This window comes from Saccopteryx leptura, unplaced genomic scaffold (assembly GCF_036850995.1).
Source record: "Saccopteryx leptura isolate mSacLep1 unplaced genomic scaffold, mSacLep1_pri_phased_curated manual_scaffold_20, whole genome shotgun sequence".
Classification (NCBI taxonomy): Eukaryota; Metazoa; Chordata; class Mammalia; order Chiroptera; family Emballonuridae; genus Saccopteryx; species Saccopteryx leptura.
The window spans coordinates 2,572,555-2,590,057 of NW_027095702.1; positions in this window are offsets into that span (position 1 = coordinate 2,572,555).

Consider the following 17,503-nt stretch of genomic DNA (forward strand, 5'->3'; position numbering starts at 1 on the left):
CTTCATCCGGGCACCAGCTCCACAAGGTAATGTAAGAAGGAATCCAGAGGGTGGAGTATTCTTTCTCCCAGGCTGACACTGTATGGTGGGGAATGCTCTACTCTGAAGGATGAGGTCTGTGGAATGGGAGAGTGAGTCAGCACAGGGATCCTGGCAGCTGTCCCTTCAGCTCTCTCCCAGAACCACAAACCCCAGTCTCTTCTCACGTGACACTAGCCTGTTTTACTCTCCCTTCCCCAAGGGCCACTGTGAGTAGCTGTGAACGATATTTTTTGAGTTGACTTTTTAAGAAGGCACCCGTGTATCTAGCACACTGCTGTCTCTCACTGGCAGAGAGAATCCCCAATACTCTTCATAGCCAGATGTTATGTGGGTGCCTCTTACTGGCTCTGGTGCTCTGGGCTAGGGAGTCAAGCTTGGAGTTGAGACTCTAGACTTCTGAGAGGGAAACTTCACAGCTGAGATAGTCCTCTGGGATTTCAGCAGCCACCCATGAAAATGGGGCCAGCACTTTTCACATCTGCTCTTTACCAGTCTCTATGTGATTTTTGTAAATCCTTGGTTATAAAACCTCTACAGCTACTCATCAGCTGTTTATTCAGGCTGATTAGTCTATATTTTTGTTGTATTCCCAGTTTGGTCCTGGAAAGAGTGAGTGTAACATTCACCTTCTCCCAGCATCTTGAATCTCTCACAATATCTTTCCTTCTAAGGAGGAATAACATTCCATTGTTGATGGACCACACTGTGTATATCCACTCATCCACCAGTGGAAAGCTTGAGTTGCTCTCATGTTTTAGCTATTATAAATAACATTGCTGTGGACACAGGTGTGCACATACTCTTCAAGACCCTGACTTCAGTTTTTTGAGTAAACACCCAGAATGGAGGTTGCTGGATAACATGGTAGTTGTCTCTTATTTGAGGAACCTCCCCACTGTTGATTACAGCAACTATAGACTTGTACATTCCCTCCAGCAGTGTACAAAGGACTTAGTTTGATTTTCTTTGTAAGAGTGGACATACAAAGGTAAATAATGCCACATTTCTGGACTTAATGTGTCTGGGATCTGTAGTCTCAGATCAGTGTGTGAGCTCAACTGCTCTACAAATTGTCCACAGATTCTCAGAGCCCAAGGAGCTATCCTAGTGTGAGCGATGCAAGGTTTCTTGGGCCGCATCGGGGAGTGAAAGTATGGTGATGATCATGCAGCTGTAATCTTGTTACCATGAAATGAAAAGTGTAGTCTTCATCTGTGTGGCTGATCTTAGAAGATGTCTTTCTCATTTTTCCTAATATAACTGCAGTTCTGTTTAGACATCCAACCAGATGAATGCTTTCTGGCTGCCTGAATAGCTTCTCCCAGCCTCCGGCCCCTTGGGCAGATGAGCCAGACTGGCTGGGGTGCAGGAGAGGGTGGATAAAGGCCCTTAGGTGTGTTGACAATGCTATCAGCTATTAAGGTTTTTAGGCATGAGTATATCTATCTATATTTCTGTAGACATATCTATTTTTTTTCTTACAGAACAAATATTAATTTCTCACAATTCTGGATGTAGAGTAGTTCAATATCAAGACACTGGCAGATCCATTGTAGATGAGGGTCTGCTATCTACTTGTAGAGAATTGCCCTCCTGCTGTGTTTCCACATGGTGATTTACATATGTGTGTGTAGATATATGTGTGTGTGTATATTTGTGTGTATACATATATATATATTTTTTTTTTAAGTGAGAGGAGGGGATAGAGTAAGACAGGTGCCACCATGACCAGGATCCACCTGGCAAACCTCGTATGGGGCCAAGGCTCAAAATAATTGAGCCACTGGCTGGGAAGAGATGACAGAGAAAAGGGGGAGTGGGAGGGGAAGAGAAGGAGATTTTCACTTCTCATTTGTGCCCTGACTGGGGATCAAACCCAGATGTCCGCATGCCAGGTTGACACTCTATCCACTGAGCAACCGGCAAGGGCTGTCATTTATATTTTTTAAAGAGCACTCTTTGATTTGATATTTGAAATGATATTTGAGATGTGTCTTTTTTATTAAATTTATTGAGATGACATTGGTTAATAAGATTATATACGTTTCAAGTGTAAATTTGTATAAGAGATGACCTGTATGTTGCATTTTGTGCCCACCACCCCAAATCAAACCCTAATATTCAATTACTATATATTTGGGCCCCTTTAACATTTATTACCCACATTTCTATGACAACCATCATTCTGTTGTCTGCTTACGAGTTTCAGTTTTATATCCCACACATGAGTGCAATCTTATGGGTCTTAGCTTTTCTGACTCACTTATATTGCTTAGCACAATATTCTCAAGGCCCATCCATGTTGCTGCAAAAAGCAGTATTTCATCTTTTCTTCTGCCTTGAGGGCATCTTGAGAGCACAGGTAGGCTTTAGGGAGACGAAGATGGTGAGAAGTCTGCTTCAGGTACAGAGAGTGGGCACACAGCCTGGAGGCTGAGAAACGAAGACTGAGACAGGAGCACAAGCCTCGCAGAGGCCTGTGAGTGAGGGGACAAGGAAGGAAAATATAGACCCTTCATGGAGGAGACAGGGCAGGGGAGATAGAAAACCCTCCATACAGAAAACAGAAAAGAGGATTGAGGGGACCCCATAGAGGAGAGGGCAATGGAACAGAAGATCCTCCATAAATGGAACAAGGTAGGAGGGAAAGAACACTGCCCACTCCATGAAGAATCCCCTGTCCCCCCTTCCCAGTCCCTCCTGCCCTGTTCCCCCAGCCCAGTCCCCACTGCCTTCTTCCCTCCACCCAGCATGCCCTGTTCCCACTGCCAGGTCCCCACAGCCTATACCGCCTTCCCTAACACCCTTCCCTATACGCCTGAACTCTCTCCCGTGCCCTGTTCCCCCTGCACTGACCCCAAGCCTTGTCCTCTTGTCCTGTCCCCACTTTATGTTCCACCTGTCCAGTCCCCCCTGCCTGTACCCAGGCCCTGTCCCCCCTGCCCTGTCCCCCTGCCCTGTTCCCTCCACCCAGCATCCCCTGTCCCCTCAGCCCTGTACCCTGCCCCTGATAAATCGACCTGTTCCCCCTGCCCTGTTCCCTCCACCCAGCAACATCAGTCCCCCAACCATGTCCACTCTATCCTGTCACACGGCCCACTCTTACCTGCTCTGTCCCCAAACCCTGTTACTACATACTGTACCCACTGCGCAGTTCCCTCTGCAGAGTTCTCCCTTCCTGTTCCCCCGCCCTGTTCCCCCCCCGGCCTGCCCTGTTCCCCCTGCCCCCCCTCCTCTGTTCCCCCCTGCCCTGTCCCCCCCACCTGTTCTGCCCGCCCTCTTCCCCCCTGCACTGTATCCTCTGCCCTGTTAACCCCCGCCCTGTTCCCCCCTGCCCTGTTCCCCCCGCCCTGTTTCCCCCTGCACTGTATCCTCTGCCCTGTTCCCCCCTGCCCTGTTCCCCCCACCCTGTTGCCCCTGCACTGTCCCCCCTGCCCTGACCTCTACCTTATCCCCCACCTTGTCCCTTCTGCCCTGTTCCCTCCACCCAGCATCCTCTGTCCCCCCACCCTGTTCCCTCCACCCTGTACGCCCTGCCCTTTCCTCCCTATCCTGTCCCTCCTGCCCTGTCCCCCCCACCCTGGTCCGCCCGCTCTCTTCTCCCCTGCACTGTATCCTCTGCCCTGTTCCCCCCGCCCTGTTCCCCCAGCCCTGTTCCCCCTGCCCTCTTCTCCCCTGCACTGTATCCTCTGCCCTGATCCCCCCGCCCTGTTCCCCCTGCACTGTATCCTCTGCCCTGTTCCCCCCTGCCCTGTTCCCCCAGCCCTGTTCCCCCACCCTGTTCCCCCTGCACTGTATCCTCTGCCCTGTTCCCCCAGCCCTGTTCCCCCAGCCCTGTTCCCCCTGCACTGTTACCTCTGCCCTGTTCCCCCCGCCCTGTTGCCCCCACCCTGTTCCCCCTGCACTGTATCCTCTGCCCTGTTCCCCCCGCCCTGTTGCCCCCACCCTGTTCCCCCTGCACTGTATCCTCTGCCCTGTTCCCCCCTGCCCTGTTCCCCCTGCACTGTATCCTCTGCCCTGTTCCCCCAGCCCTGTTCCCCCCACCCTGTTCCCCCTGCCCTGTTCCACCCGCCCTGTTCCCCCTGCCCTGTTCCCCCCGCCCTGTTCCCCCAGCCCTGTTCCCCCAGCCCTGTTTCCCCTAACTGTATCCTCTGCCCTGTTCCCCCTGCCCTGTTCCCCCAGCCCTGTTCCCCCCGCCCTATTCCCCCCGCCCTGTTCCTCCTGCACTGTATCCTCTGCCCTGTTCCCCCAGCCCTGTTCCCCTTGCCCTGTTCCCCCTACACTGTATCCTCTGCCCTGTTCCCCCAGCCCTGTTCCCCCAGCCCTGTTCCCCCTGCACTGTATCCTCTGCCCTGTTCCCCCCGCCCTGTTCCCCCAGCCCTGTTCCCCCCGCCCTGTTCCCCCAGCCCTGTTCCCCCAACCCTGTTCCCCCTGCCCTGTTCCCCCCTGCCCTGTTCCCCCTGCACTGTATCCTCTGCCCTGTTCCCCCCACCCTGTTCCCCCCGCCCTGTTCCCCCTGCCCTGTTCCCCCCGCCCTGTTCCCCCTGCCCTGTTCCCCCCGCCCTGTTCCCCCTGCACTGTATCCTCTGCCCTGTTCCCCCAGCCCTGTTCCCCCTGCCCTGTTACCCCTACACTGTATCCTCTGCCCTGTTCCCCCAGCCCTGTTCACCCAGCCCTGTTCACCCTGCACTGTATCCTCTGCCCTGTTCCCCCCGCCCTGTTCCCCCCGCCCTGTTCCCCCTGCCCTGTTCACCCAGCCCTGTTCCCCCTGCACTGTATCCTCTGCCCTGTTCCCCCCGCCCTGTTCCCCCTGCACTGTATCCTCTGCCCTGTTCCCCCTGCCCTGTTCCCCCCGCCCTGTTCCCCCCGCCCTGTTCCCCCAGCCCTGTTCCCCCCTGCCCTGTTCCCCCTGCACTGTATCCTCTGCCCTGTTCCCCCCTGCCCTGTTCCCCCTGCACTGTATCCTCTGCCCTGTTCCCCCCGCCCTGTTCCCCCTGCACTGTATCCTCTGCCCTGTTCCCCCTGCACTGTATCCTCTGCCCTGTTCCCCCAGCCCTGTTCCCCCTGCCCTGTTTCCCCCTGCCCTATTCCCCCCGCCGTGTTCCCCCCCTGCTCCCCCCCTCTGCTCTGTTTCCCCCCGCCCTGCTCCCCCCCTCTGCTCTGTTACCCCCTGCCCTATTCCCCCCTGCACTGTATCCTCTGCCCTGTTCCCCCCGCCCTGTTCCCCCTGCACTGTTCCCCCTGCCCTGACCTCTACCTTATCCCCCACCTTGTCCCTCCTGCACTGTTCCCTCCACCCAGCACCCTCTGTCCCCCACCCTGTTCCCTCCACCCTGTACTCCCTGCCCTTTCCTCCCTATCCTGTCCTTCCTGCCCTGTCCCCCCTGCCCTGTTCCCTCCACCCAGTATCCCGTTTCCAGTGCCCTGTCCTCCCAGCCCCCCCGTTCCCCGCCCTGTCCTCCCTGCCTGTTCTCTTCACCCAGATTTCCCTGTTCAGCCAGCTCTGTCCCCCCTGCACTGTCTCCCCTGCCCTGTTCTACCCACCCTGTCCCCCTCCCCTATTTCCTCCACCTAGCATCCTCAGTCACTCCTGTCGTGTTCCCCCACGCAGTCTCCCTGCCCTGTTTACCTTCCCTGTTCCCTCCATCCAGAATCCCCAGTTCCCCGTGCCCTGACTCCCTGCCCTGTTTCCTCCACCCAGCATCCCCTGTCCCCACTTCCTTGTCCCCCCTTCCCTGTCCCCCCTGCCATGTTGCCTCCAAAAAGCATCCCCTGCCCCACCAGCCCTGTTCCCCCTGCCCTGATACCCTGACCTGTCGCCCCTTCCTATACCCCCTACCGTGTTCCCCCTGCCTTGTTCCCTCCACCAACACTCCTCTGTCCCCCCCGCCCTGTTCCCCCCTGCCCTGTCCCCCCTTCTCTATCCCCCCTGCCCTATTTCCCTTGCCCTGTCCCCTCCATGGAAGGCCTCCTGTCCCCATTGCCCTGTTTCCTTTATGGAGGGTCCCCAGTTCACCCTTCCCTGTTTTCTCCATGGAGGGCCCCGTCCCCTCACTCACTAACCTCTGAGAAGCGTGTGTTCCAGTCTCTCATCTTTTCTCAGCCCCCAGGCTGCGTGCCCACTCTCCATACCTGAATCACGTTTCTCACCATCTTCATCTGTCTAAATCTTACCTGTGCTCTCCAGACACATCTCAAATATCATTGCAGGTGTCAAATCACAGAATGATCTTTAAAAAATATTAACCAGATCACCTGACCAATGGAGAGAGTGGTGATCTAGGACGATGAGGCCCAAGTTCAAAACCCTGAGGTCTCTGGCTTGAGCACTGGAGCACCGGCTTGAGTGGGGGCTCACCACCTCAGCGCGGGCATGCTGAGTGCGAGGTCATCAGTGTGATCCCAAGGTTGCCAGTGAACAAGGGGTCACTACTGGGCTTAACCTCTCCCATGACCCCCTCAAGTCATGTACGAGAAGCAATCAATAAACAACTAAAGTGAAACAACTACCAGGTGATGCTTCTCATCTATCTCTTCCCCTCCTCTCTTCTTCTTCTTCTCTCTCTCTCTTTCTCTCTCTCTCTCTCTCTCTCTCTATATATATATATATATATATATATATATATATATATATATATATATATACACACACACACACACACACATATATATACCAGATCATGTCATTCTCATGCTTAAAATCATTGCTCTGAGAGTGCTGTCAACTCACCCTCCCCTACACTCCTGCCTGTCCTACTCTCCCTGCCCTGGGGCTCTTGTCTTTGGTGGTGACTTCCCCAGTGCTGAAAGTGGGCAGCTCTGTCTAAATGCTAAGTCTGAGCGTAAATATTACAAGAACTTGGGGAGCCCTTCCCTGAACCTGCTGGAGAGTCACCCTGCAGTGGCCCCAATGCAAACCTGTGGGGTAAAATGTGGCAATAGGTCACAAAGATAAGACAGGTCACAGAGGTAAAGTAGGGACAGCCCTGGGTCAGCCAGGTTGGACAAGGTACCAGCTGTTCTCAGCAGTGGGAAGGGGCAGGAGAAGGGGTCAAAGATGCTGTAGGAAGGACTCAACCCTTGTCCTGTCTTTGAGGCTGGAGGAAGGGAATGTGGGCCAAGGGAGGCGAGTGGACTCTGAAGCCAGGAATGGCTTCGGCAGGGCCACAGAAGGAAGCTGTCCCTTAAGGAGTGGATTCTGCTAGATGCCGTGAGCAGGAAATGGGGCCTCCAGGAGCCGTCAGGGAAGAGTCAGCCCGATGAACCCCCCTGAGGTTACTGACCCACACTACCTGTGACCACACACTGTTGTGTGGGCCTCCCTGTTTGAGGTCATTTGTTAGGGCAGCAATAGAAAACCAGTAGAACCGCATCACTCCCTACTCACATCACCTGAGTCTGTTTACTCCATGGGTCTCAGTATCTTCTGGAGTCCAGTGTTGTTCCTGTGCACCTGTCTGTGTCCCAGCCCCTGTCAGCACCAGAGCAGTAGTGTGCGGAGGCCTCGGCCCAGGAGCCAGGTCCAGAGCCCCAGGGAGACGGGGGCGGAGGACACACACTGATGAATGAGCTCAAAACTGTGCAACTCTATTAAATAACACAGTAATTTTGACTACAAATTGTGGTGGTGTTTGTAAAACGTGGAAAGAAACAGATGATATCTATGGTCTCTTTTGAACGATTCTATGCTGTGGTTGTTATAGACAGTTCTAAAGTCTACAGAAGTTTTTAAAGATATTTTATGTTTGCTGTCTGCTTTAAAGGGAGAAGGTACATTGATGAACTGTCTCTGTTAGTACTAATACTGACACATTTCTTACCTGCAATGTTCTTTTTCAAAGGCTGTTTATTTAATAAGCAGCAAAATCTAGAATGGGATTTACGTTTCAATTGGAATCCAAATGGGATCAGACACTGTTTCTGATAGGACAGTAGCTGAACGTTTTGAATTGTGTGTGTTAAACGTGAAAGAAACAATGTGATATATTGACAATGTATTTCAACAATTCATTATACATGTCACTGAAAACCTACTTGATTAAAATGTAATATTATTCAGGAAATTGCTGCAATTCTGGCAAAGTATGTAAGTTATGTATGCAGTGAAAACGTAATGTTTTCTAAATAACCGAAATGGTATTCTGACACTTCTGATAGGGAAAGACAAAGAAAGTCTAGTGAGTTTACATTAGTGTTAGAATATCTTCTGGAGCTTTGTATGGTATAAAGTTTGTTATTAAGAGCAGAATAGCAGAAAGTATAGAAAAATATTTCCTTTTGTTTCAAGGTTACTTCTGGGTTCATCTATATGCATTAGCTATCTGGAATTATTTAAAGGTTGAGGATACTATGACAGAAAATTGACGGGTAGTTGAACAATGGCTCTTTGATTATGCACGTATTTTGAGACAAGTACTCTATGTAATGTAGAAAATATCTCTAGTTTAAACTTAATGTCTTTCTAATTCTATGTGAATTACCTATCTGGAACTATGTAAATGCTGAGGATACCATGACAGTACATAGACCGGTAACTTAAGAGTGGCTCTTTGTTCATTCACGTATCTTGAGCCAAGTACTCTGTGTAATGTATAAAATATCTCTAGTTTAAACTAAATATCCTTGTATCATTTCTTGTACATGTGCAGTTTGATGGACTTGCTACTCATGTTTGCTAGATGATTGAAGTTATCTTTAAATTCGGGGCTAACAGCTGCTTTCCACCTCATATTTTAAGTCTATTTACACAATAAGGTGATGTCTTCACTGGAGAAATCTGATTTTACATAGAACTTTGTGTGTTGGTAAAAGTCCAATTCATAAATGAAGCACTGCTAGGTTAAAAGAAGACTTTAATTAGCCTCAGATTTAAAAGTTTCCAGAGCAAAAAATACATACTATGTAATCACAAAAGCCTGAAGTTAGTTTTCAAGTAGAAACAAACATGCGGATGAGAAAACCATCTACAGAACACTTGAAACAGGTTTTGGTAAAAACCCGGATACAACGAAAAGGTAAATCTGATGTGTAAAAAGCGTTAACCATTTTCCTGGAAGAAAGAAATATCTTCAGAAGTATGATCTGATCTTTGGACAAGTTCTTAAGAAAAGTACAGTAACAGTTATTTAAAACCACACATTTTTGTACATTTGAGAGTCTAAGCAGTGTTTGTGTATGCACGTTACTGTGTAAGAAAACTGAGTGCTATCACAACTTCTAGTGAATATAAAAATATTGCCAAGCACTGCTTCCCCTGAGGAGCACACAAGTCTGCAACTCTATTAAAGAATACAGTGAATTTGACTACAAATTGTAGTGGTTTTTGTAAAAGGTGGAAAGAAACAGATGATATCTATGGTCACATTGAAACAATTCTATGCTGTGGTGGTTATAGACAGTTCTAAATTCTACAGAAGTTTTAAAAAATATTTTATGTTTCCTGTCTGCTTTAAAGGGAGAAGGTACATTGATGAACTGAAAGACGCATTTCTTATCTGCAATGTTCTTTTTCAAAGGTTGTTTATTTAATAAGCAGCAAATTCTAGAATGGGTTTTACGTTTCAATTGGAATCCAAACGCGATCACACACTTTCTGATAGGACAGAAGCTGAAATTTTTGAATTGTGTTTGTTAAACATGAAAGAAACAATGTGATGTATTTCCATGTATTTCAACAATTCATTATACGTATAACTGAAAACCTACTCGATTACAGTGTAATACTATTAAAGAAATTGCTGCAATTCTGGCAAAGTATGTAAGTTATGTATGCAGTGAAAATGTAATGTTTTCTCAATAACCAAATTTGTATTCTGACTCTTCTGATAGAGAAAGGCAAAGAAAGGCTGATGATTTTAAATTAATGTTAGAATATCTTCTGGAGCTTTGTGTGGTATACAGTTTGATATTAAGAGCAGAATAGCCCTGGCCGGTTGGCTCAGTGGTAGAGCTTCGGCCTGGTGTGCAGGATTCCCGGGTTCAATTTCCAGCCAGGGCACTCAGGAGAAGCACCCATCTGCTTATCCACCCCTCCCCATCTCCTTCCTGTCTGTCTCTCTCTTCCCCTCGCACAGCCGAGTCTCCATTGGAGCAAACATGGCACGGGTGCTGAGGATGGCTCCATGGCTTCTGCCTCAGGTGCTAGAATGGCTCTGGTTGCAACAGAGCAATGCCCCTGATGGGCAGAGTATCACCCCCTGGTTGGCGTGCCATGTGGATCCCGTTCGGGTGCATGCAGGAGTCTGTCTGACTGCCTCCCCATTTCTGGCTTCGGAAAAATGCAAAAAAAAAAAAAGAGCAGAATAGCAGAAAGGATAGAGAAACATTTCCTTTCATTTCTAGGATACTTCTGGGTAATCTATATGAATTACCTATCTGGAATTATGTAAAGGCTGAGGAAACCATGACATTTCATAGACCGGTAATTTTATAGTGGCTCTTTGTTCATTCACGTATCTTGAGCCAAGTACTCTGTGTAATGTAGAAAATATCTCTAGTTTAAACTAAATGTTTTTGTAACACTTCTTGTACATGTGCAGTTTGATGTACTTGCTACTCATGTTTGCTAGATGATTGAAGTTATCTTTAAATTCGGGGCTAACAGCTGTTTTCCACCTGATTTTTTTAAGCCTATTTACACAATAAGGTGACTTCTTAAATGGAGAAATCTGATTTTACATGGAACTCTGTTTGTGGGTAAAAGTGCAATTCATAAATGAAGCACTGTTAGTTTAAAAGAAGACTTTATGTAGCCTAAGCTTTGAAAGCTCCTGAGCAGGAAATATAGACTATGTTATCAAGAAAGCCTGAAGTTAATTTTCAAGTAGAAAGAAACATGCAGATGAAAAAACCTTCCTCAGAACATTTGAAACTGGATTTGGCTAAAACCCGGATACAACGCAAAGGTAAATCCGATTTGTAAGAAAGCATTAATCATTGTTCAGGAAAAATAGAATATCTTGGGAAGTATGATCAGATCTTTAGACAAGTTCTTAAGAAAAGTAGAGTAACAGTTTTTTGAAATCACACTTTTTCATTCAGTTTAAGAGTCTAAACACTGTTCGTGTATGCACATTACTGTGTAACAAAACTGAGTACTATCGCAACTTCTAATGAAAATCAAAATATTGACAAGCACTGTTTTTCCTGAGGAGCAAACAACTGTGCAACTCTGTTAAATAATACAGTACTTTTGACTACAGATTCTGGTGGGGTTTGTAAAAGTTGGAAAAAACAAATGATATCTATGGCCACTTTTGAATGATTCTATGCTGTGGTTGTTATAGACAGTTTTACAGTCTACAGTAGTTTTTAAAGTTTTTATGTTTGCTTTCTTCTTTTAAGAAAGAAGGTATACTGATGAATTGTTAATTTTAGTTCCAATACAGATGCATTTCTTACCTGCAATGTTCTTTTTCAAATGCTATTTACTCTTTAAGGAGCAAAATCTAAAATGTGGTTTATTTTTCAGTTGGATTACAAATGCGATCAGACACTGTTTCTAATTAAATAGAGGCTGACAATTTTGAATTGTGTATGTTAAATGTGAAAGAAACAATGTGATATATTGACAATGTATTTCAACAATTCATTATATATGTCACTGAAAACCTACTTCATTACAGAGTAATACTATTCAGGAAATTGTTGCAATTCTGGCAAAGTATGTTTGTTATGTACGCAGTGAAAATGTAATATTTTCTGAATAACCGAATTGGTATTCTGACTCTTTTGATAGGAAGAGACAAAGAAAGGCTAATGAGTTTACATTAGTGTTAGATTATCATTCAGTTTGAGAGTCTAAACACACAAGGTATAGGTACATTACTAGGTAACAAAACTAAGTCCTATTTCAATTCCTAACGCTGCTTTACCTGATGAGCAGAAAACTGTGTAAGTCTTGTAAATACTACAGTGAATTTGCAACCAAACATACATGAGTGACACTATTTCAGAAAACTTGAAACTCATGTTAGCATATATCCGCATACAAAGAATAACTAAATGAGCAATGTAATATAGCATTAAGAATTGTGTTGAGAGGATATATGTTCTGAAGCATGAACTGATCTTATGCAAGTTCTTTCGAGAAGTAAACAGTGATTTGAAACATAACCATTTCATTCAGTTGAGAGGTTAAGCACACACGGTATAGGTATACAAAACTGCGTCCTACATTAATTTTTAACTTGCTTTACCTGAAGAGCAGACAACTGTGCAAGTTCTGTAAATACCACATTAAATTTACAACCAAACATACACATGAGTGACACTATCTCAGACAACTTGAAACTCACGTTAGCAGAAACCCACATACAAAGAATAAATAATTTAGCCGTGTAATAAAGCATTAAGAATTGTGTTGAAAGGATATATGTTCTGAAGTATGAACTGATCTTATACAAGTTCTTTCAAGAAGTAAACTAACAGTTATTTTAAACATAACCATTTCATTCAGTTTGAGATGCTAAGCACACATGGTATAGGTACATTTCTGTGTAACAAAACTGAGTCCTATTTCAATTACTAATGCTACTGTACCTGAAGAGCAGACAACTGTGTAAGTCTTGTAAATACTACAGTGAATTTGCAACCAAACATACAGTTGAGTGAAACTATCTCAGATAATTTGAAACTCATGTTAGCAGAAACCCGCATACAAAGAATATCTAAATTAGCCATGTAATAAAGCATTAAGAATTTCCCTGGCCGGTTGGCTCAGCGGTAGAGCGTCGGCCTAGTGTGCGGAGGACCCAGGTTCGATTCCCGGCCAGGGCACATAGAAGCGCCCATTTGCTTCTCCACCCCTCTGCCGCACTTTCCTCTCTGTCTCTCTCTTCCCCTCCCGCAGCCAAGGCTCCGCTGGAGCAAAGATGGCCCGGGCACTGGGGATGGCTCTGTGGCCTCTGTCCCAGGCACTAGAGTGGCTCTGGTCGCAACATGGCGACGCCCAGGATGGGCAGAGCATCGCCCCCTGGTGGGCAGAGCGTTACCCCATGGTGGGCGTGCCGGGTGGATCCCGGTCGGGCGCATGCGGGAGTCTGTCTGACTGTCTCTCCCTGTTTCCAGCTTCAGAAAAATGCAAAAAAAAAAAAAAAAAAGAATTGTGTTTAAAGGATATATATTATGAAAAATGAACTGATCTTATACAAGTTCTTTCCGAAAGTAAACTAACATTTATTTTAAACATAACCATTTCATTCAATTTGTGAGCCTAAGCACACATGGTATAGGTATATTATTGTGTAAAAAGCTGAGTCCTATTTCAATTCCTAACTCTGCTTTACCTGATGAGCAGAAAACTGTGTAAGTTTTGTAAATACTACAGTGAATTTGCAACGAAACATGCACGAGTGACACTATCTCAGAAAATTTGTAACTCATTTTAGCAGAAATCCACATACAAAGAATAACTAAATGAGCCGTGTAATAAAGCATTAAGAATTGTGTTGAAAGAATATATCTTCAGAAGTATGAACTGATTTTACAAGTTCTTTTGAGAAATAAACTAACAGTTATTTTAAACATAACCATTTCTTTCAGTTTGAGAGGTTAAGCACACACGGTGTAGGTACATTACTCTGTAACAAAACTGAGTCCTATATCAATTTTTAACTTGCTTTTCTAGAAGAGAAGACAACTGTGTAAGTCTTGTAAATACTACATTAAATTTGCAACCAAACATACACATGAGTGACACTACCTCATAAAAATAGAAAATCATGTTAGCAGAAACCCACATACAAAGAATAACTAAATGAGCCATGTAATAAAACATTAAGAATTGTATTGAAAGGATATATGTTCTGAAGTATGAACTGATCTTTTATACAAGTTCTTTCGAGAAGTAAACTAACAGTTATTTGAAATATAATTATTTCATTCAGTTTGAGAGGCTAAGCACACATGGAATAGGTACATTACTGTGTAACAAAACTGAGTCCTATCCCAATTCCTAACCCTGCTTTACCTGAAGAGCAGACAACTTGTAAATACTTCAGTGAATTTGCAACCAAACATACATATGAGTGACACTATCTTAGAAAACTTGTAACTCATCTTAGGAGAAACTGCATACAAAGAATGACTAAATGAGCCATGTAATAAAGCATTAAGAATTGTGTTGACCCTGCCAGGGCACACAGGAGAAGCACCCATTTGCTTCTCCACCCCTCCGCCGTGCTTTCCTCTCTGTCTCTCTCTTCCCCTCCCGCAGCCAAGGCTCCATTGGAGCAAAGATGGCCCGGGCGCTGGGGATGGCTCTGTGGCCTCTGCCTCAGGCGCTAGAGTGGCTCTGGTCGCAACATGGCGACGCCCAGGATGGGCAGAGCATCGCCCCCTGGTAGGCAGAGTGTTGCCCCTGGTGGGCATGCTGGGTGGATCCCGGTCGGGTGCATGCGGGAGTCTGTCTGACTGTCTCTCCCTGTTTCCAGCTTCAGAAAAATGAAAGAAAAAAAAAAAGAATTGTGTTGAAAGAATATATCTTCAGAAGTATGAACTGATTTTTCAAGTTCTTTCAAGAGGTAAGTGAACAGTTAATTTAAACATAACCATTTTATTCAGTTTGAGAGGCTAAGCACACACAGTATAGGTACATTACTGTGTAACAAAACTGAGTCTTATTTCAATTCCTAACGCTGCTGTACCTGAAGGGCAGACAAGTGTGTAAGTTTTGTAAATATTACAATAAATTTACAACCAAAAATACACATAAGAGACACTATCTCATATAACTAGAAACTCATGTTAGCAGAAACTCGCATAAAAAAATAAGTAAATGAGTTGTGTAAGAAAGCAATAAGAATTGTGTTGAAAGGATATATGTTCTGAAGTATGAACTGATCTTATACAAGTTTTTTGAAAAGTAAACTAAAATTTATTTTAAACATAACCATTTCATTATATGGGCATTAGGAATTGGGATAGAGCTCAGTTTTGTTTCACAGTAATGTAGTTATACCAAAAGAGCACACAATTGTGTAAGTCTTGTAAATACTACATTAAATTTGCAACCAAACATACACATGAGTGACACTACCTCATAAAAATTGAAAATCATGTTAGCAGAAACCCGCATACAAAGAATAACTAAATGAGCCATGTAATAAAGCGTTAAGAATTGTGTTGAAAGGATATATGTTCTGAAGAATAACTGATCTTATACAAGTTCTTTTCTTCTTCGTATCTTGGCATTTCCTAGATGTTATATCATTGATGGTTTTTATTCTGTTACCTGGGTCTGTCCCAGGCTGGTTACATTAATAAAGTAGCAGCTGGCTGGGCAGGAAATAGATTTTCCTAGGCTTTCCAGCTCAGGGTTCAAAAACCTAGATATTAGGTGAATTTCTTCCTTTCTGGGAGGAAGCTGAATCTTTTTCTTTTTCTTCAAATTTTGGCTGTATTCCTCCTTCGTGGGAGTTTTCTTTGATTTTGGTCAACATCTGGTAAAATAGGTTATACAGCAACATGGATGGAGCAGGGGGATCCCTTATGTGCCTATGATAAAATCTTAGGCAAAGATGGTAGGCTTGAACTAGGGCAGAAGTAAAAGTGATAAATGGTTGGATTTTGAATACTTTCAAGGTTAGAGCCAGTAATTTGACAAAGGGTTGTTAAAGTTAAGTATAAACAGGCTTCTCAGGATTCATCTGCCTTCATATACCTCAGAGCTGGGATTCCAGAGGGGTCATAAATGATTTAAGAGAACATTTCACATCTTGAAACTAGAAACAAGAGTTTAAATGTTGTCACATGAGAATCTAATTATGGGAGCTAAAGTGTTAGTCTCCAACCTAAACCTGCAGCGAAGATTTCTTTATTTTTGGAGTCATCTCCCTTTCTATAATCTCTGGGTTTGACTATCTCCCAATTCCAGTTGGCATGAGTGCCAGTTCTTTCTCCCATCTTACATTCATTACCTGTGGATGTTTCAGCCTTCTCCTAACCTTCCCTTACAGTTGTCCAGAAGAAATGATGGTGGCTGTTTGTGGGGAGGGTGTGTGTGTATGTGTTTGTGTGTGTGTGTGTGTGTGTGTGTGTGTGAAGGGGGGGAGAATGAAAGACAGTTGAAAGCAAGCACTGTCTGTACTCTATTCACAAACTTGACTCTAAGATAACTGAAAACCTAATATGAAATAAACACTTTAAGAAATACAAATACTGTTAGTGGTAAACTACTTTATTGGTAGGACTAACAAAGTACTAATAGATGAAAAGAAGCAGCAACCATTTTGGGCAAGTCAAGTTTCTGCTTTCATTCCAAGATGGGCTTCATTTTCGCTTTTAAAAAACCGCGGGCTATACTGCTGTTATCCAGGAGCTGTAAAAACTTGGGTAAAGTTCTTCTCTTTCTATGTTTCCCCCCCCCCATCCATAAAATGCCAGCCTTCCTATTGCCTCCTGATCTTAAGTGTCTCAGAAAATGTAAAACCTCATTTAACCAATATTTGATGACTACTGGAAAACAGTATGCTTGATGTTGGGAGAAATACCACGCAGTACAAGCTACAGGAAACAGGTCCCTGTCCTTCTAGAGCTAGAAATTCGCATGAAACAGACCAGCATGAATCCAGTTGTCAGTCAGTACAATCTCCTGTGTGTTGTCTTTAACTATCAAGCACATAAACTGCTGCAACTGCAGTGAACGCTCACCAGCTAATTCATAAGGTGCCATGCTAAGGCGGAAAATGCAGAATTCCCTCATATTTTCACTTTTAAAGAAGTGAAATTAAGGAAAGTTTATTTGGGTTTGCTACCTGTTGTGTATTCAGAGCGGATTCCCTTACCTGCCCCTGGCCAGGATAACCTAATCTCACTTTCTCCGCAGGACAATCCACACACCCTAATCTTGCTCTGGGTCTAGAGGTCATGGACTACGGCCATTGGCCAATGGGCTCGTTCCTTCTCCGCTGCGGGGTGGGACATTGAACCTAAACTTTGGAAACCCGCCCCCCCGTACGTGCCATGCGTGCGTGCGTGGCCCCGTGCGGCGCGAGCCATTTTCTCCAGCGTGTGGCGCCCTCAGGCGGCAGCGGGGCCTCAGTGTGGCCTCGAGGTCTTAGCGCCGGCCATGGAGCCGCAGGGAAAGGCGCGAACGTCCAGGTGCCCAGTCGCTCGGCCGGAGGCCTGGAGGTCTCAGACGCTGGACGAGTGGGAGCAGCGGGAAAGCGGCAGAGCGCCTGCGGCGGCGGACCCGGGCGAGGAGGCGGACGGCGCCAGTGCCGACGGGCTGTGGGAGCTGCCGGTGGAGCCGGCTGAGCGGAGGCCCGAGTGCAGCCGCTGCAGGTGAGCGCGGGGCGGAGCGCGGGGACTGGGGCCGGTCGGCTTTCGGAGGAGGCTGCGGCGACCCGGCCCCGAGGAGCGCTGGCTCTGGCGTCTCAGCGCCTGGGGTGGCGGGTCGGATTGCTGACCTTGTAATCACTGTGAAATACTTGTCACAGCTTTTTAGGAAGAAGCCGGCTAT